Consider the following 22,132-nt stretch of genomic DNA (forward strand, 5'->3'; position numbering starts at 1 on the left):
GCGTCTTCTTCGAGACCCTTTTTGGGCTAGGTAACTTTAGTCGACCTAGGATTATTATGAGGACCCTTTTTGGTCCTTGATGTGATCTCCCTTTGGGTTGCAACCCTTATATGGAGATGGTACTTGTGAAGTCTCGCAAGTGCCTATTTTCAAGGCCCTTTTATTGATTGCGTGCGAGTTTTTTTTGCAAAGACCTCCTTTAGGGCCATTTTTCCCTAGGTTAGGAAACTTGGTTGATCTAGACATAGGGATCTCTTTGAGCTCCCATTTTTTCTTCTATGATGCAGTCCCTTTGTAGAGTGGGTGTGTTTGTGAGGAAGTCACTTTTGAGGGACCTTTAAACTTTTTTAGCCTTTATAAGGGTAGCTATTCCTTATAGATTCAAATGGTGTCTTATAAGGTTCACCGCTCATATATATATTATAACTATATATATTTCATGAGGCTACGCACCTGTTTTGCACATGGCCAGCCTATTGAGGCTCTCTCGACTAGGCACTTGTTTTGCACATGATTAGGTGCCTATTGAGGCTCACGAGTATAGGCACCTATTCTGCACAAGGCTAGACACCTAGTGAGGTTGGGTATAATACATCCAAAGTGGTTGATGGGATCTATCTTGCCAAGAACTTTATTTTTCATTCTTTCTAATACACTTTGACAATGGTGGTATGTGAGTCACATAAGTGTCCTTTGAGATGAAAGATGTAATATATATAAGATAGGTGCTTGAAATTAGTGATCGTAGGCAATGTGCAAGGACAGGCACAATTTCAACGCCATGTTATATCCTGGGGTCAGCTAGGTGACCTCTTTGTACCCTACCAAGATAAATTACATCTACGCGATTCCAACTATAGTGAAACTTTTGATTCCTTACGATATGTAACTCAAATAAAGAAAAACTACTACTACTTTGTGGAGGCTAATTGAGGAGACTTCTTTTGTTCACAAGCGACACAAATAAAGTGAGTCTTATCGAAGGCTATCCTTGATGAATTCCACTATCTTCTTCTTGAAGTCTTCTTGTAGACCTCTTCCAATCTTCAACTTGATCAGCGACTTCTCTACCACAATGATCTCTTCTATGCGTAGTCTCCAGATGTATTGGTAGAAAGGTGATTGGAAGGAGATTTGCTTCCTCCACCATGCAAGTTCTCATGGCCCTCTTCCACACGTATATAATTCCGTGCTCTTTTGAAGAAGTCATTTAAGTCTGTAACCTCTCTCTTGAGCATGTTATCCCATAACTTGCTCCCCGGACGAACTCTGACTGTGATAACTATCTTGAGCTCCGCTTTAGTTGAAATTCCCACCTTCGATGTTTCTATATTGAATCTATGGATATAACTATTTAGACTTTCACTTTTGCCTTGTTTTAAGTTAGTGAGGCTGGTACTTGGCATAACGTAATCACATACCACGTGGTACTACTAAAGAAATTCACCAGACACTACTACAAAAAAGGCCATTTGTGTCAGTTGGGCACTGCCACAAATGCAAGGACATTTGCGTCAGTACGTATACTGACAGCGTTAAACGAGGGTGTTTGCGTCAATGCCACCATGACGTTGTTTAACGGGCCATTTGCGTTAGTGGGCCACTGATGGTAACAACCCGTTTGCATCAGTGGGCCACTGACCGTAACGACCTGTTTGCGTCAGTGCCCCACTGATGCAAACAGGCCGTTACCGTAAGTGGCCCACTAATGCAAATGGGCTGTTAGTTTATATCAGCGTGTCCTTCATCCCAGATTGCCATAAACCTAAAAGATGCACACAAAAAAAGAGAGAGAACGTTTTCTCTCTAAAACCCAGCGGTGCCTCCACAGTTTTTGACCATTTGGGTGAGTTTTTTTCTTTTTCTTTTTTTTCAATTTTAAGGTGAAAATGATGATATATATATATATGTTTATGAACTTTATACATAGTTTTTTTTTTGTATAGATTTTATATTCTTAATTTTTTGGGGTTTGCTATTTCAAGAACCCACATTACTCAATTACCACAAGTAGGTGCAATGTTATTAATTTTTATGAATTAAATTTAATTTTTGTGATTTTTTTTATAAATAGGCTATATTTCAGATTTTTTAATGTTTGGGTAGTTTTATATTAATGAATATGTAATTGTTTTAGGTTTAAACTTTGCATTTTAATATTTTATTTTATTTTTTGAATTTTTTTTATTATAATTTCATTAGTTTTTTGTTAACTTTTTCAATTTTTTATATTAAATTTAATTTCAGATTTAATTGTGTAAATGAGTGTATATATTTTGTATAAGTTCCACTTTATTAATTATTTAGTTTGAATATTTTTAGTAAGTTTTTCTTTATATTTTGTTAACTTTTTAAATTTTGGGTTTAATTGTTTAAATAAGTATATATATATTAAATTGTTTGTTTCTTTAAGTTCTATTTTATTATTTATTTTAGTTTGGATATTTATAATATATTTTTCTTTATGCTTTGATAACTTTTTTTTTTTAAAAAATTATTTACTTTCGGGTTTAAGAATTTAAATGAGTGTATATAACATATTGGAAGACTTCCCAATGGTTACTACCCATATATGAGTACTAAAAATTATGATGATGTGGCAACATAGTGACTTGGAATCGCAAGTCAACAACAGGTAAATATTTTTTCGGCATTAATTTCGAATTTAGTTATTTTTTTTGGCATAATTAATGTTGTTTCCAACCAATGAGAGACACTAGCTATATTTATAAATTGACATGTATTTAAAAAATGAAAAGTTTACAATATTATATTTTCATAATAAATACACTTTTTCATTAGGTAACACTTCAAAAAATTTGAAAAAATCAAAATTTATTTTTAGAAATATTAATTAACAACGATAAATATGGACCATTGATCTTAATCCAATAGTTAATATTAAAGTAATCATCCATGAGTAGTAACCATTAAGAGTGCACCCATAACATATTATGTGTTTTCTTTAAGTTCCACTTTATTGTTTAATTAGTTAGAATATAACTTTAGTATATTTTTCTTTATATTTTTTAACTTTTTCTTTTTTGTTGTTTATTGGTATATTTGAATAAGTTTTTTGTTGACGACTTTGTTGGTGAGATCAAGCTTTGGAGGATTTTATATTGGAGGTAATATTTTTAACCTTAATATATAATTAAGATATTGAACTTAGTGGAATGTAGGAATTATTAAATAGTGGAGATATGTTCTGGGACTTTGTGTTGCGGTGATATAAGGTTGGAATTATGCATGTTTGATTGATAAATTGGATTGTTGTGTTTATGTGATGAATATAGGTTCATTTAAATTTGAGAAATGTGATAGAAATGAGAGAAATGCTACCCAATATTTTTTAGACGTAGTAATATGAGAATTGTGCATGTGTTGATTGATTTGTTGAATACTTTTGTGTATATCATATGTTGTATACATGCACATTTTAAATTTGGGAAATGTGATAGAATTAGGGGAAATGCTGCCCAATTTTTTTGGACATATTGTTTCCTTTATTTACTTATCAATTAGGTAATTCATGAACCTAATTGTTAATGTTTGTTGCTTTGTTTTTTTTTTTTTTTTTTGTGTATGAAGTTTGACAATGGATAGAGATTGGATGTCAACAGATATGTTATCAATGAAATATAGGAATAAAGTTGAGTTTTTCTTGCAATTTTGTGCAAGGAATACTCAATCTCCTAATAGTATTCCTTGTCCTTGTGTTAATTGTGGTAACGTTGTCAGGATGACAATTGTTAAAATAAAAGATCACTTATTTAGGAATGGAATAGACAAAAGTTATAAAGTGTAGTTTTTGCACGAAGAAAGAATGAAAGTCACAGATGAGGGGCCATCTAAGAATAATAAGTATTTTGATGTGGATTATGAAGTTTATGATATTGCAGAAATGATTGATGATGCACAATATGAATCACATGTGGAACCAATTAAATTTCAGTCAATCTTAGAAGATGCTGAGAAACCCATTTTCCCTAATTGCACAAGGTTCACTAAATTATTAGCACCACTTAGGTTGTATAACTTAAAAGCCAAACATGGGTGGAGTGATAAGGGAATGATAAAGTTGTTAGAATTTTTAGGAGAATTATTACCAGAAGATAATGAAATGTCGTCTTCATTTTATGAAGCAAAGAAGACATTGTGTTCGTTAGGCATGCAATATGAAAAAATACATGCTTGTCCTAACGATTTCATCTTATATCGAAAGATATTTGTTGATGAAATTGCATGTCCGACATGTGGCGAGTCTAGAGAACTGCTACCATGACCTGATGGTTCCTGACATTAACCTCTTGAGCCACTTGTACGAAACTTCTATGAGTGTAACAGTGAAACAATGGCACATTGCTCTGTTGTTGACCCCTCTTAACTGCATCAAGATGTTTAATGCGTCTAAGTGATACTTAGAGTCTGTAGTACCCTCGTACGGAGTCATGTGAGGCTCCTTGAAGTTTGTGGGGAGTTTCTCAACCTGGATTTCCCTTGTGAAGGGAGACTCGTAGTCTTACTCATGATCACCTCCGTACCCCCTAGATGCAGTGACCATCTCCCTTCGAAGGCTTTGGATTTCGGTGTCTAGTTACCTTCTCCTTTTGTTTTAGGAATCCCATAGGTTCTCAGGGCGAATCCTTGCTTTGGCTATATTCTCTGGGGGGGTTGCGGGGGGTGTGATTCTTACCTCAGACCCTCTCTGGTTAAGATTTTCCCTTACGTCAGGTGGAGCTCTTTTGGAGGCAGTCTTGGGTTCGTACCTCCCGTAGGTGGGGTTCATGCTAGGTTGCAACATTGGCATAGAATCTTCCTTGCATCTCGGGTGAGGGGTATCACTAGTGGAGAGTCACGTTTTTCCACTGTCCATGTGTATGGTGGTTTCTCTTCGTATATGTTCCATCTCTTTATGCTTAGAGAGGGGAGCATCATAGTTCTTGTGTAACAGGCCGTTGAGTACCTCTTGCATGTTCTCCATAGTGGCCTACAATTTTTGGTTTTTCAAGTGCATGTCACATATTTCATCTTCATAGTGACGAGTCCGGAAACTTAAACTCACTGAGTGTACTCGTAGGCTCTTACCATGTCATTGTTTGGAGGGACCTGGGTCCTGATGGTGCAGACTTGGGGTCACTGGCGGGCGTGGCGGAGGGTGAGTTGCACGTGTTGGGAATTACTTAAACATGATCTTATTTATTTTCATGTAAATCATATATTAAACAAATTAATATAAGAAAACCTATAACATGTTTCTATAATTGAATTTAAACTGAGATAATAATAAGAACAATTACATTATATGCAGCAGAATAAATAAGTCATTCCTTCAGTTTCTCTAACCCTTGTATCCTTCTTGTCGCAGGGTATCACCAAGAAACTGAACTGATCTTCTAATTTCTTCACAGCCTTCCACAATATCCTTAGAATCACTTAGACTAGAGTGGGCAATTCTCAACACATGAGATAGAAATAGAGAGAAGAAGATAAGAGAATATTGAGGCTTATAATAGGACTTTTGTTGTAGAGAGAGTCTAAAACCCTAAAACATCAAAACTAGATATTCTGATAATCTTTTTTCAACTCTCACTTAGCATTCCTTTTAAAGGCTCGATTATGTCACTTATTTAATTAAAAAATCAATCAAATAATAGGAAATTACAAACCTTTAGGATATTCTAATAATCTAAACGAATTTATTATTCTTTAAAACACATGTTTCTAAAATGAATGAACTATAATCATTACCTTTGTTTTTTACTGCTAGAAACTTGGGGCAATCCTGTTTCCAATGCCCGTTCTCATTGCAGTGAAAGCACATATCTTTTCCTTTCTTGTTTTTCTTTTTCTTCCCCTTAGGCATTTGTTCACTTGATTCTACACTCGTCTTTGCAGCCTTTGCAGGCCTGTGGTTGGTGTTTTGTCACCCTTTCTTCTTGTTTCCAGATTTTTAAGACGAAGCTAGGTTAGCTTCAGCCTTAGCTGGATCAGCAGCAGCAACAATAGTCTTCTTTTCTCCTCCCTTACTTGGTCCACACATGATAGACTCGAAAGTTTGAAGCTCGTTCATGAGCTGCATCAGACCATAGTTGAGTTTATTCATCATATAGTTGGCGAGGAATGCTAGGAAAGCTGAAGATAGACTATTGAGGATTAAGCCGACTTGAGTTTCCTCATCTATTATATATTGCTCTGTGCAATTCAGCTTCCTGAAAGTAGTTGTTCATTTTAATCAGATGATCGCGAAAGTGTTGAGACGGTGCCATGCGAGCATTGGCATACTTCTTGGTGGCCTCAAAATGAATTTGCACTGATTTTGCCCCGAACATGTCTTGGAGCTGATCCTTGATTTCGTAGGCCATCTCGACATTCTCCATCTTTGTCTTGAGAGTGTCGACCATACTAGTCAACATGTAGTATCGTGCCTTGTTGTTAGCTGCTTGCCAATGCTCGTATTTGTCTCTAATAGACTTGGTATCTTCTTAAGTTGGAACTTTTGGGGATTCTTTAGTCATGACGAACTTGGAGTTGTCACCAATCAACACTATGTTGATGTTCTGCTTCCACTTAAGAAAGTTTTCTCCAGTGAGTTTCTCCATTGAAAGTTGATAAGGGATAGGAGTAGACACAACCATAATCATACTACGTATTATCAATAAAATAGAAATCAATCACATTTGCTCAATAAAACTTCTATTCACTCAAATTTCAAGAAATAACACAGCATATACAAAATATGTATGATATGAAAAAAATACCAAAATAATCATATCTCTATTTATTTAGGTGTTTTAATTAATCTATATGATATTGTTGTCTCGGTTGGCGAGAGTAAAAAAAATATCATTAGTTAAATAGAGTTGTAAACTCATTTAATAATGGACATCATTATTAACAACTTACTATTCGATAAAAATAAGGAAACAAAATTTCTTATTTTTTGAGCTAGACCCACAATTTCGATAATCGTAGATTTAGTCCTAGCAGTCACTGTAGGGGTAAGTATATTAGAATTTGACCTATAATTATCTATCTTTCGAAGTCTAACCTTGTCACAATAACTAACGAACACCTTTCGTAGAGGGACAAATTGAAGCGTCTCGAGGCCCCATTAAGCTGTCGATTGTTAAACCAACAGTGGAGATTGAATATAATTCTTAAAATAAGCTCATTATTGAATTAAAATAGTATTTTTATTATTAAGTTTTTGAAAATTAATGACTATGGTTCTCCAAAATATTGTAAAATTAAAATTTTAAAACCAAAGTCCTATAGTTTTCTATTAATTCTAAAGTATCACATTGAAACAAATTTAATTAAATTAGAATTAATTTATTGCTAATCAATATTAGATTTAACTATTATATTGAACCTATACAACTAAGTCCAACTCAGGCTAATGGGCTTTAACAATTGGGATTGTATGGAGAAAAGATGGGTCCATTATGTCGTTCCCACTACTAGGGCCCTCAAACTTCCATACAAGGTCCAAAAGATAGGAATTTAAACATTTGTTATATTAATTGATTAGACACGCTATAGTCATGCAAAGCAAATGATGCTTCACAAGTGGAATCACCCACAAGAGAGGAATTTAAACTGTACATTTTTTAATGGGCCCAAATAAAACCTATCATTTTATGAATGTTTTATTTAGCAAAATACCACATATTATGTAAACATATGAGCCACTATATGCATCTAAGCCCAATTACAAAAATACCACATATACTATAAATAGACACGTTATAATTGGATGGTCCTAATCATGTTACTATATGAGCAAGTCTATGAATTTCTGCAAAAATACCAAATATTATTTCATTTGCAAAAATACAACAATTAATTTTCTAGAATTCATCCAAAATTTGAATTAATAAATTTTTTGCAAAAAATAAGTAAATTTAAATGAAATTTATCAAAAATTAACAATAGTTAATTTAAATTTCATTTATCAACAATCAACTTAGTTTAGGCCATTTTGAAAAATATTAATTTAATTTAAATAGGATTTATCAACAATTAACATAAAATTAATTTAAATCTCATTTATTAAAACAAATAATATTTTATTAATTGGTTTAAAAAACGTGATATTTTTAAAATTTAACCAATTTTAACTTTTAAAACAAATATCATTAACTGTTTTTCAAAAAATATCTTGTGTTGTTTTAACTATCAGCAAATAACTTAACCATTTATTAAAAAAAATATTAATAGTTATAACAAACCTAAAATATCTCAAACACTTAAACAAATTCAAATATCCAGTCAACAAATTTTCAAATTTCAAATAATTTAAATATTAAAATCTATAGAATAATCAGATATTAATATTTTCAAATAAAAGATCTAAAAAATAACAAGTATTTTAAAAAAATATCTTTAATATTTGAAAACTTAATTATAATATTTTAATATATTAAAAGATTTAAAATTAATTACTTAACCTATTTTTAAATTTGAATTTGAAGCTTTGTTGAAAAAAATCAAAATTTTTAAATAACAAATTACAAAAATATCTTATTTTCAAAAAAAAATTAAATGATAAAATAGATATGATATTTTTGGGTTTGTTACAAAAAATCAATTTCATATTTTATTATCTTTAATTTTTTTTTTAAAATCTGGGATGAACAGTACCGGGTACTGTTCACCGCGCCCGCTGTGGAGACGCGCGTGCGAGAGAGGAGAGGGCTACCGAGGACGCCTAGGCTGCGCCGAGGGACGCGCGCCCGGGTAGGGGTTGTGTCGAAGGATGCACGCGTGCGGGTGGGACAGCTCCGAGAGGCTCGAGCGCGCGGGTGAGGTGACGCACGCAGATGCGCGCAGGTGGCCTTGTAGGCAAAAAAAAAATTTCAAATTTTATTTTTCTGTAATTTTTCAAACCCAAAACGTTTTCTAAATAATTTTTACAATGTTTTACACTAAATAAAGAATTTATAAAAATTAATGGCAAAGAAAACACAACAAAATATCCCAAATTTGTTAATAATCACATAAAATTTAATATGCTTCATAAAAACATGAAATCCATCCAATTACTCAACACATCAAAAAAGTCAATTTTACCATGTTCATGCATGACAATAAAAATTACCAAAGGCTCTGAAGGCCAGTTGTTGGGAATTACTTATACAAGATCTTATTTTCATGTAAATCATATATTAAACAAATTAATATAAGAAAACCTAGAACATGTTTCTATAATTGAATTTAAACAGAGATAATGATAAGAACACTTACATTATATGCAGTGGAATGAATAAGTCATTCCTTCAGTTTCTCTAACCCTTGTATCCTTTCTGTCGCAAGGTATCACCAAGAAACTGAATAAATCTTCTAATTTATTCACAGCCTTCCACATTATCCTTAGAATCACCTAGACTAGAGTGGGCAATTCTCAACACATGAGATTGATACAAAGAGAAGAAGAGAAGAAAATATTCAGTCTTAGAAAATGACTTTTGTTGTAGAGAGAGTCTAAAACCCTAAAGCATCAAAACTAGATCTTCTAATCATCTTTTTTCAACTCTCACTTAGCATTCCGTTTAAAGGCTCAATTAGGTCACTTATTTAATTAAAAAATCAATCAAATAATAGGAAATTACAACCCTTTAGGTCAAAATTCTCATGGGCTATAGGCCCATGAAATTTCTCATTTAATTATAAGCCTGTTGGATATAAATTCAAGGCCCATATTATGTTCTATTGATTAATTAATTAAATAATTATTTAAATCCTTTATAAAATTAATGATTTTTAATTTGAACATTGATTTAAACTTATTTATTAATTTAGACACCAATTTTTCTTAATTAATAAACCTGCCCTAAAATCTTTTTTCTTCTTTAAATTGCATAACTCTGTGAAATTATCCAAAATTGACATGGTCAACTTTGATAATTCTAATTGATAATTAAATAAATTAATTGAGAATATATAGATGATTTTATCAAGGCACTTTGGGGTCCAAGGGCCTATGAAATCAAGCTCCAATAAGTTATCATAAATTTACTAACTTATTAATTCCTAGTGTCTCCACTAAATACTCGGAATCGCACTCTTGAATTCATAGAATGCTCTATAAGAAATATAGATACATTATTAGTTATCCATTGTTACAACCATAATTGTCACTCAATCCTCTATAGACGGTCTACAATGAGATGGGACTAAAATACCACTTTACCCCCTCATTGTATTTTATCCTTAAAGCACATAGTTCCTTGTAAATGATATTTCAGTAAACTAATATTAATTACTGAAATGGGATCTCTATCATTTAGCACCTTGAACCAAACTTAAAGGAAACCATCACTTTACTTCTTCATCAGAAGCTATAGATGTTCATATCTATGATTAACACTCCCATTATATTATACTACCGAGTTCCCAAGATGTAAGTATGGGCTAGTCCGTAGGGTAAGCTGGTAACGAACAAGTCAAAGAACTCAAATAATACAATCAGTTAGAATACTCGCCACTCAGAATTGAAATTGAATTAACCTATGGTCAACTATATGATATGAATAGAATAGATAATAACAGTATGTCTTCTTATCCTATCTACTGTCAATATTGGTGCAGTCCGATGTAACAAATACATCTGATCTTATCTACATTGCTAATGTTCTAGAAATGACATAACAATACAATGTGTAAGCAGATCATATCGTAGATTGGCAAGTCAGTGTAAATCCTGTGCACTGACTAATCTTGGAACTAACTTATTTTTGAACATATAATCATATTTATATTCCATTGTGATTACGTCACTATAAATATGATTAGCTATATGCTCGAGATTTAATAGAAGTTTATATTAAACAAATAATCATGAAAATAAAACATGTGAGCAAAGTGATTGACCAAGTCAAAAATGATTTCTATTATTTTATTGATAATAAAAATGAGATTACAAAGATATTGGGTATTAATTATGGCATAAAACCCTAACAGGACAACCCTTCATTGAAGCAGTGGAATGTGTTGTAGGGTTCGGTGTAGGATGAATGGCAGGGGATGGTACTTCTTGCTCTTCACCATTGTCTCTGGGAAGCTCTGGTGCATCTCAATTTGTTGGTGGGTGTGGTTCCTTCATGGACACCCTTAGATGGGTTCCATCTAGGTGAACCTCCACTTCTTGGTGGCTTGTACGTGTTTTGAATGCCTTGGCATGTTTCCTTACATAAATTACTGAAAGAACTACTGTTTATTAGTTGTTCTTCCTACAGACGACGCCAAATTGTTGACGGTGAGAACTCGTCAACAATGTTAGGTCGGAAAACTCAAAGGTCGATAAGAAAATGATGAACTTAGAAAGAATTTAGAAAAGACTTGAAGAGGAAGAGTCTTGAACAAACAATGGAGAAAATCCTCCTATATTGCTCAATAGCCTCAGTATACAATGAATTTTCCAACTCCTTTGTTTGAGGGGTGAGAATCTATTTATAGAGGAGCTCTAATGACTTCTGCTACATTGTGGTCCCGGTGGACCAGATAGTATATGGGTACACCATTAGTGTGGTGGCACAGGTAGTAGTGGTGCAGAAGGTCATGTGTCGGCTTTGGTACATGGTCAGAGGTAAGCAGGTGGTAATGTGTTGTCCTTAGTATTTTTACCATCTCATACCTCCACTACTGGTCTGATACGGATGTCAAAGTCATGCCTCTGTCCTCCTCAGGGTCGTACTTCCCGTCCCCCTATACGTACCTTGTACCTGATGGTTGCTCTCATATTTCCATGATATGCCTTTGTTCCAAGCTTCCTTACATTCTACTAAGTGTTGGAGAACATGTGGGTTCTTCATTAAGGTAGAATGGGTTTCCTTTATGCAGCCTCCACGTTGAGGCATTTTTGGGAAATATGCCTCACTATGCGAGGCCCTACCGTGTGTTGGCCTCGCAACATGAGTTTTGGGAAAATTGGACCTCACATAGCGAGTCCCTCCCTCGTGTTTGATGTGCACCTCAATATCTCGGCATCTCGCCTTCTTGGCATGCAGCGCCTCGCATAGTAAGTTGCCTCTCATAACGCGGGCCTCATGCCTTTGACATGTATTACGAGGTTGGAGGTCTTTTCCTTAGGTGGTTCGTAAGGAGAGTAAGGACACGACCTTGCCTACTTCTAGCATAGTGAGGCTGCAAGCCTGCGAGACACACTTAGTGCATAGGATAGTGAGCGTCTCGCCTACTAAGGCAGGTGTTACGTGAGGCGCCCTTAGTGAACGTTTTGCCTCACGCGCGGAGGAGGCCTAACGAGGCCCTTGTTCCTTCATGTGACATGTGGCCGCGGGGACGTATGTCGCATCCAGGCATGTTAGGCCTTGCATAACAAGGCTTCCATGCCTTTGAGACCTCGACATGCGTGGAGGAGGTCTAGTAAGATTCTTAGCTCCTCGACGGCATAGGCGCAGGTGCCTTGCGTCTCAGCGCAAGGTCCGCAAGCTTCCTTGGCGCGCACTCGCGCGACCCTTTGGCATACCCCTAGGCCTCGCATAGCAAGACCCTTGATGCTACCACAATCTCGCTAGGTGCCTGTATGTGCAATGTGGTCCCAAGAGGCACCCGTGGGTGAGGCGCCTGTATCTGCGAGGTGTTCCCACAAAGCGCCTTTGGTCGAGGCAGTTGTATTTGCGAGGCCCCTGTATGTGCGTGGGTGAATTCCTTCTGGTCGAGATACATGATCGCGAAGATTTGCGTGAAACATGCTCTCATGTGACCATCCAGGAGCTTTGGACACGAGTTGTGGTCTTTACTTGGCGTGGAATTTTAGCGTCCACACCCCTCATTAGTGTTTTATCCTTAACTCCCACTAACTTCCTTATAAATGATATTTGTGTGAACTTAATCACATAATTGAGATCTCAATCATTTAATCTTTTGAGCTAAGCACATATTTTATCCAATTTCCTCACTCGGGGTGGTGAAATCATCCCCCGAGCCCCAGGGCCTATGCCCTAAAATTTACAAAAATAAGGCCCCTGAAAATGGCCTAGCACTGCGACACAACCTATCAGGCGTCGTGGCCCCTAGCCAGGGCCACCTTGCGCTAGACTACCCCAGCAATGCGGTGGCCTTGCGTGAACCCAGAAAAACTGGGTTTTCCCACCATTTTTTTCCGAGCCAAAACTCCCAAATCTCAACCCAAACTTGCACCAAGGTCCCAAATGAGTCCAAGACTCTCAATAACACAACACAAGTAGTACAAACACCTCTAAAACCAATCCAAATCTCTAACTCAAATAAAAAACCCAACTGTAGCTTAAAACTTTGCAAAATCATAAACCACTGCAGGAATTCATCAAAAAAAAAGCATAACCTTACCTCAATGAAGAATCACACCCATGTGCTGCTATTAATCACTTCCTAGCTTCAATTCCCAAGCCTTTTCCTAAAAATAATCAAAGTCCTCCAAAGGTATGAGAGAGAGAGAGTAACGAGAGAGAGAGAGAGAGAGAGAGAGAGAGAGAGAGAGAGAGAGAGAGAGAGAGAGAGAAGGTGTGAGCTGAGAGTGATCTAAATGTTTATGGCCTAAGGCTATCCTTAACACCAAAAGACCTAAGTACCCATAACTCCATGCCTTACTCTCTAATGCCCCAAGGGCGATAACGTCATTTGCCACATTTCCCACTAATCCTTGAGTAGTCCTATAAATTCCCAATTAATCCCGACATACCCAAATAATCATTTAATAACTACCCACTACCTAATAAATCTCAAATAAACACTAAGTTTCCCAAAATACCCAAAGGCTCACCCTAAGCCGGGTATTTGACCCCGTTGTGACTTTTCTGCTAACCTGCTCACTAGGATCGTCTCGAGCCTATTATTGCAAATATATCCACATAATAATGTGACCTCAATCACTTAAATCATTTAATCACATTTATACCCTCAATGGGTCAAAATTATTAATATGCATTTATTAACAAGAACGGGCCCACATGCATATTTAATACACATAAACATGCACATATATTCATATTACCATATAAATCATGTATGCCACATAGTCACACATTTATTCAATTAATTACACTTATATAAATCCAATTATGCCCTCCTGACAAACTAGTCAAGGCACTCGGCCTTAATAGCAAATTTGAGACGTTACAACATATTACCTAATGATGTGGTATTTTCTCTCTATATGCTTTCCACTTTTATGGCTTCGAGATTCTTTAATTTTCTCTAGCCCCATTATTGTCTCATTACAATTGAGTGGTTATCCATTCTTGAAATAACACCAAGATCCGTGTAGAACTTCTTCATCCAAAATATTTCCTTAGCGGCCTTAGACGCTACTATGTACTCAGCCTCCATGGTTGAATTTGAAATGGAAAGCTGCTTAACGCTTCTCCAAATAAAAACTCCACCCCCAAGAGTAAACACCATTCTAGAAGTAGACTTCCTGTCATCAACATCCATATGAAAATCAAAATTAGTGTAGCCGATAGGGTTTGGTGAACCACCCAAATAGACCATCATATAATCCTTTGTCCTTCGTAGATACTTCAGTATGTGCTTGACCGCTGCCCAATGTTCTCTACCAGGATTTGACTGGTACCTACTTACAACTCCCATTGCATAGTAGATGTCCGGTCTAGTGCATAACATAGCATACATATGACTTCCAACTGCAGATGCATAAGGAATCTATTTCATCTTTTATTCCTCTTAAGGAGTCTGTTGACACTGCTTCTTAGAAAGATAAACTCCATGTCAGGAAGGCAATAATCTCTTCTTCGAGTGCATCATAGAGAAACGTTTAAGTACCTTTTCTATGTACGCTGCTTGAGATAGCACCAACATCTTGTTCTTTCTATCTCGAATGTTTTGGGTACTGAGAACGTAACTAGCTTCACCCAAATCTTTCATCTGAATTTGGTCCCGAGCCAGTTCTTTATGTATGATAATTTCTTGACATTGTTTCCAATGAGCAAGATATCATCTACATAAAGTACCAAGAACATTATCACATCATTTCCCCTTAGTTTCTAAACATAGGGTTCATCGACGTTCTGCTCAAAACCATAGGCCTTAATTATTTCATTAAACCTTAAGTTTCAGGAGCACGAAGCTTGTTTAAGTCCATAAATGAACCTATTGAGATTGCATACTTTCTTTTCTTGTCCAGCTACTACAAATGCTTCTGGTTGATCTATATAAATGGTCTCATCAAGAAAGCTATTGAGAAATGTTGTCTTGATTTCCATTTAGCAATTCTTATAATCTAGAGCTACGACTATAGACAAGAGTACGCAAATGTAACGACCCAAATTCGCTAATAAGGCTTAAGGGCCTTGATTAGTGTGCCCGGAGGGCATAATGGGAATTATGCGTGACTTTAATGAGTAAACTGCATGATTATGATCTAAAGCATTTTATATGACTATTTGAATATTCGAGATGCATGACTATGTGTATTAGTATGCATGTAGTCCCTGATTAGGTTAGAAGGGCATAATCGTAATTTTGGCCATTATGGGCATAATTGTATTTATATATGTGATAATTGTTGAGACCACATTATTATGTGGATATATCTGTGATCTGTGACTTGAGACGATCCTAGTGAGCAGAATAACGAAAAAGTCATGGCGGGGATTTATACCCGGCTCGGGGTGAGCCTAGGGGTATAAATGGGAATTTAGTGAGTATATTGGAGTCTATTTTGACATCGAGGAATATAATTGGCGATTAATTAGGTATCGGGAGGTAAGCGGAAAATATTAGAGACACTCGAGGAATTAGCGGGAATTGGGTAAAATGACTAAAATGCCCCTAAGTGGATTAAAGGGTTTAAAATTAAAAGGGAGGGCATAATGGTCATTTGGCTGTTTAGAGATAGGTATTACTGAGGATTTATGCTCAGTGGAGTTTGTAGAATGTAATAGAAGTCTGAAAAGAAAGAAAAGAAAGAAAAGAAAGAAAAGAAAGGAAAAGAAAGGGAAGAAAACAAAGCTGTTTTCCTAGGAGTCGGTTGGTGATCTCCTTCACCATTTCTGGGTGTTTTCTTGGAGAAAAACTCAGAGGGGAGCTAGGTTAGGCTGAGCAATAGGAATCCTGAGCTAGGCTTGAATAGTTGGAAGGGCTTAGCATGAACACACCATCACTTGAGGTAAAACTTTGTAGTTCCTTCAGTTCTGGTTTTGGTTTTTAACTAAGGTATCTAAGCTGTGTTGATGGGGAATTCTAGGGAAGTTGGAGCCAAGGGTTGAGGAAGAGAAAGCTAAGGAGGTCTATAGGCTAACTTGAAATTGAATTTCCATCAAAGGTATAAATTCAGAGCTTTTAACTTTGATGTTTTGACTGGTTTCTGCTGAGTTTTGAAGTCTAGAAGTGGCTATGGTGAATTTTGAGATTAGGGATGCATGTGCTTGGGTTTTGAGTATTTGGGATGCTTGGGATGAGTGGAATGTGTTAATAAGCTTGTTTTTGAGTTTGGTGAAGGTTTGGAGAAGTTTTGGTTAAGTTTGGTTCGAGGAAATCGCAGGAAGGAAAAATGGATTGTTGGCTGTCTGTGACTAGCGCTACAGCGCTAGCCTTTGGGCACTGTAGCGCTAGGCCATGCTTTCTGGGGGATTTTGGTTTTACTTGTAGCACTGTAGCGCCCTCCTTAGAGTGTTGTAGCGCTGCCCTGTTTCCAGATAGGGATTTTAGGGTTATTTTCAAGGGTTTTTGACCAAGAGTTCGGGGTTCGATTCCACCACCTTGTTTGGTGGAAATAGGACTTCCCGGGGGCTTGGGATTGGTCCCGAGGCTAGGTTTTGGACTTGAGGTTTGGTGATGACTTTGACCTATGGCTGTGATTAGGTTAGGGCTCGAGAGGGATCGTGCTCAAGGAGTCAAGTGATCAAAACTAGCGAATCGAAAGGTAAGAAAACTGCACCTGGTTATATGTTTGTGATGGGACTAAGTGCTCCCGATATTTGTATTATATCAATGATGGTATTATGCCATGGGACATGTGATAGCGGCCTAAGGGTGTCGTACACAATATTTGCGCACAGGGCGCGACATGGCCACTGGTAGCTGAGGACAGCTTAATATTCACTGAGCTCGGTTTAAGCGGGCCGGAGTCAGTGGGATAACAGAGGGTGCGGCCTGAGGGTGCTAACCCTAGTTATCATATGTGATTTGGTGTATGTTATGAATTGATATATTTAGTATGCTGAATACTTGACTATTTTGAATGTTGATGTGATTAAGAATATGTGATGCAATATGAGATATTGAATTGTCTGTTGATTGCTTATGCTCTGTTGTTGTGTTTTCTTGCTGGGTATTGGCTCACGGGTGCTGCGTGGTGCAGGTAAAGGAAAATGCAAGTTGGACCAATCTTGAGATGGAGGGCTACGGGGTGGAATGTACATAGCCAGCTGTTCGGTCGCCATGGACGAGGAGTGGATCGGGACAGAGATTGCCTAATTGTCTATTTTTCCTTAATATGGCTAATACTGCATTTAGTCCTTGAATCTTTCGTAAACAGTTTCAATCTTAACATTTTAGGGATCCCATTGTTGGGGTTTTATGCCCTAATTAAAACTCAAATTCTTTGTAATCTCATTTTATTATCAATAAAAGAATAGAAATCATTTTTTGACTTGGTCAATCACTTTTCTCACATGTTTTATTTTCATGATTATTTGTTTAATATAAACTTCTATTAAATCTCGAGCATATAGCTAATCTTATTTATAGTGACGTAATCACAGTGGAATATAAATATGATTATATGTTCAAAATAAGTTAGTCCTAAGATTAGTCAGTGCACCGGATTTACACTGACTTGCCAATCTGCGATATGATCTACTTACACATTACAGTGTTATGTTCTTTCCAGAACATTATCAAAGTAGATAAGATCGGATGTATTTGTTACATCGGACTGGACCGATATTGACAGTTGATAAGATAAGTAAACATACCGTTATTATCTATTCTAGTCATATTATATAGTTGACCATAGGTCAATTCAATCTCAATTCTGAGTGGTTAGTATTCTAACTGATTGTATTATTTGAGTTCTTTGACTTGTTCGTTACCAGCTTACCCTACGGACTAGCCCATACTTACATCTTGGGAACTCGGTAGTATAATTGAGTGAGAGTGTTAATCATAGATATGAACATCTATAGCTTCTGATGAAGAAGTGAAACGATGGTTTCCTTTTAGTTTGGTTCAAGGTGTTAAATGATAGAGATCTCATTTCAGTAATTAAATTAATTTACTGAAATATCATTTACAAGGAACTAAGTGTTTTAAGGATAAAATACAATGAGGGGTAAAACGGTATTTTAGTCCTATCTCATTGTAGATCGTCTATAGAGGATTGAGTGACAATTATGGTTGTAACAATGGATAATTAATAGCGTATCTATATTTGTTATAGAGCGTTCTATGAATTCAAGAGTGCAATTCCAAGTCTATAGTGGAGTCACGAGGAATTAATAAGTTAGTAAATTTATTTGTTAGATTTATGATAACTTATTGGAGCTTGATTTCATAAGCCCATGGTCCCCATTGTACCTTGGATAAAATCATCTAGATAGTCTTAATTAATTGATTTAATCATCAATTAGAATTATCAAAGTTGACCAGGTCAATTTTGGATAGTTTCACAGAGTTGTGTAATTTTGAGAAGAAAAGAGAAATTATGGCAGATTTATTAATTAAGATAAATTGGTATCTAAATTAATAAATAAATATAAATCAAGGTTCAAATTATAAATAATTAATTTGATAAAGGATTTAAATAATTATTTAATTAATTAAATCAATAGAAAATAATACAGGCCTTGATTTTAAGTCCAATGGGCTTATAATCAAATGGGAAATTTCACGGGCCTATAGCCCATGATAATTTCGACCTAGGGCTTCAAAATGGCTATTATTTTATTGATTTTTTAATTAAATTAAATGGCCTAATTGAGTCTATAAAAGGAGTGCTTAGAGAGAAGTCAAAAAAAGACGGCAGATAAGTCACAAGTCAGATTTTCTGATAGTTTTATATTCTCTCTAAACACAAGTCCTTTTCTAAGCCACTTTGTTATTTTCTCTTCTTCTCTCTATATCTATCTCATGTGTTGAGAATTGCCCACACTAGTCTAGGTGGTTCTAAGGATACATTGGAAGATCGTGAAGAAAATTGAAGATCGGTTCAGTTTCTTGATAATACTCTGCGACAGAGAGGATACAAGAGTTAGAGAAACTGAAGGAAGGACTCTTTAATTCTGTTGCGTATACTGTAAGTATTCTATTCTTTGTTTCTCTTTGAATTCAATTTTAGAAACATGTTTTAGGCTATCTCGTATTAATTTGTTTAATATTAGATATACATGAAAATAAATAAAGATCCTGTATAAGCTTTTTCCAACACCCGTGTAAACAGGAAATGTTTCTTAATGAAAAATATGACTTTTGAGACCAAAACATTTTAACCCTAGTACCATTATAGTTTCAGTAACACATTCTTAATTAAATGACTTGATTAGCAAGTCTAGCACTTTATAAACACACAGTGTAACGGTCTTGGCTATCCATGGCGTTACAACAAATGGATTTTAACATGGCCACCAGATAGAAAGTTTCCTCATCGTCAAATCCCTCTCTTTGGGCGAGCCTTATATGTCTTGACCTTTCTATCAGCTCTTCTTTTCTTCTCATAGATCTGCTTGCACCCAATGGGCCTAAAGTCCATTGGCGCTTCTTCAAGATCCCAGATAGAGCTAAAGTACATGGACTCCATTTCCTGGTTCATGGCTTCGAGCCACATATCCTTTTCAGAACTAACCATTGCATGTTTAACAGAAAATGGATCATCCTCATGAGTGTTTGTTACTACCGTATTGGTTTCACCATCCATCCCATAGCGAACCGGGATCCGAGAAACCCTCCCACTACGACGAGGCACCATAACTATCTGACTTGGACCAGCTGTCTGTTCTTTTTCCACATTCTCATCTATTTGCATCGATATGAGATAAACATTTCCTCCTGATTGTATTTCTTCCAAAACTATTTTACTTCGAGGTTTGACGTTTTTCATGTATTCATTTTCTAGAAAAGTAGCATTTGTGGAAGGAAAAATGATTAATTGGGAATTAGTGGTGCAATTTGAGGTTTAGTGGGGATTTAGAAAAAATGACCAAAATGCCCTTGGCTTAGCTTTGAGGGTAAGTCAAACTAGGGGAAAATGGTCATTTGATCATTAGTACAGTCAAAGCTAGGAACCAAGTGCTAAGCACTTGGTTCATACACGTTCACCACTTCTCTTCTCTCTCTTGGTTTCCCTCTATGAAAGGTTTTTAAGACTATGTGTACTTAAGCTGTCCCAGAAGAAGTTTGAGGCATTTCTTGAGGAATTTCAACTTTCAAGTAGATTAATAGCTAATTTCCACCTTAGGCAAGCCATGAATTTAGAAATCTCAGAGGAGGTAAGGATCGCTCCTTTGTTCTTCATCTTCTTTGTATTGTACTTGGGTGTTCTTGATGCAATTTGGAGGTCTTGAGTAATTATGAGTTTTGAGATTGTTGGGTTGTGTTTTTGGGTAGGCTTAACTTGGGGATGAGTATGGAAACTATTTTGTAGCCTCTTTTGCCTTTGATTGACTTGAGTTTAAGGATAATTCCCAGATTGGAGAAGAGTTTGAGTTTAAAAAACTCAAAGTTATGATTATTGGTACTTTTATGTCATAGAATGTTTTGATGAGGTTTCAATGTTCCTGGGCACTTGGGTAATCTGTATTGGGGTTGAAATTGCTTTGAAATCTGTTGAAAATCTGTTTTTAGGTCGATTTTCTGGGATTTTTGCAGTGGCACCGCGATGAGTGAGATGAGCGTCGCCGCCTATATGAGTTTCTTCAAGGGTGGGTTTGCCGTCGAGCTAGGGCTTAGTCTTGAGGCCCATTATCGGAATTAGTTATGGATAAACATATTGTTTATGTTGTGACTAGGGTTTTCTGCAAGTCTCGGGGAAAAAGGACCATGCTCAAGGTCGCTTCGCTATTCACTCAAGACACGAGGTAAGAAAATCGGCACTTGCACCGAGTGTAAGGCATGGACCCTATACATTGAAAATGGTTATAATCATGCCTTGAACCTGTTTAAAGTTAAATGTTTGCTCTGTGTATGCATCTGTTTATATAGTTGTTTATGATTGATTGGCTGGGGGGTCGTTATCGACAGTATACATGCGTAATGTAGGCTGTTATGGCAGGGCTATTACAAGGATGCGGTATGCATCTGTTCGGCATGAGCCATTACACTGGTTAAAGAATAAATGTGAATATGATTGTGGATGTAAGGCATGCATTAGATTATATTGTCCATCTGGATATCGGTTTTACCTGTTTGGGTTTTCTTGCTGAGCCTTGGCTCAAGTGTGATTTGTGGTGTAGGTAAGGGTAAAAGAAAGCTAGACCATCCATGAGTTGGAGAGCTGTAGGGGCGGAATTTACATACTCAGCCTGCTCGGCCATCACTGTTGAGATACTTTTGGGGAACAAGGGTTATTTGCTTGATTTTGCCTCTTAGGTTGACTAGTTCTGTAATTTTGTTGTAACTGTATTATGATTTAAAACCATTGGGATCCCTTGAATATTTTCAAACCTTTTTAATGAAAAGTTTAACTTCATTGATCAAAAATTTTAATACCTAAACTGTTGTTTAGCCTTAATTACACTCTTAAGTCCAAATGACTTGTTTAATGAGTTAACCACAATTTTTAACACACGGTGTAACGATCCTGGATTAGAAGGACGTTACAACTAAGAATTCTTTAAACTTGTCAAAAGTTTCAGATTTCCTTTGCATTATTAAAGACATGAATATCGAGAATAATTGTTAGTGAAAGTGACAAAATATTCATTAACACCTCTTCCCTAAACATTAATCGGTCCACAGATGTCAGTATGAATGAGCCCTAGAGGTACTTCAGCCCTTTCCCCTTTTGCAGAGAATGGACGCTTAATCATTTTACCTTCCAGACTAGATTCCCAGACAAGTAAATCCCCCATTGTGAGCTCCCTCAAAGGCCCATCCTTTGTAAGTTTTTTACTCCTATCATACTCAATACAACCAAGGTGAAGATGCCAAAGGTATGTCATGTGATCATTATCGA

The sequence above is a fragment of the Humulus lupulus genome, chromosome 7 (genome assembly GCF_963169125.1).
Source record: "Humulus lupulus chromosome 7, drHumLupu1.1, whole genome shotgun sequence".
Classification (NCBI taxonomy): Eukaryota; Viridiplantae; Streptophyta; class Magnoliopsida; order Rosales; family Cannabaceae; genus Humulus; species Humulus lupulus.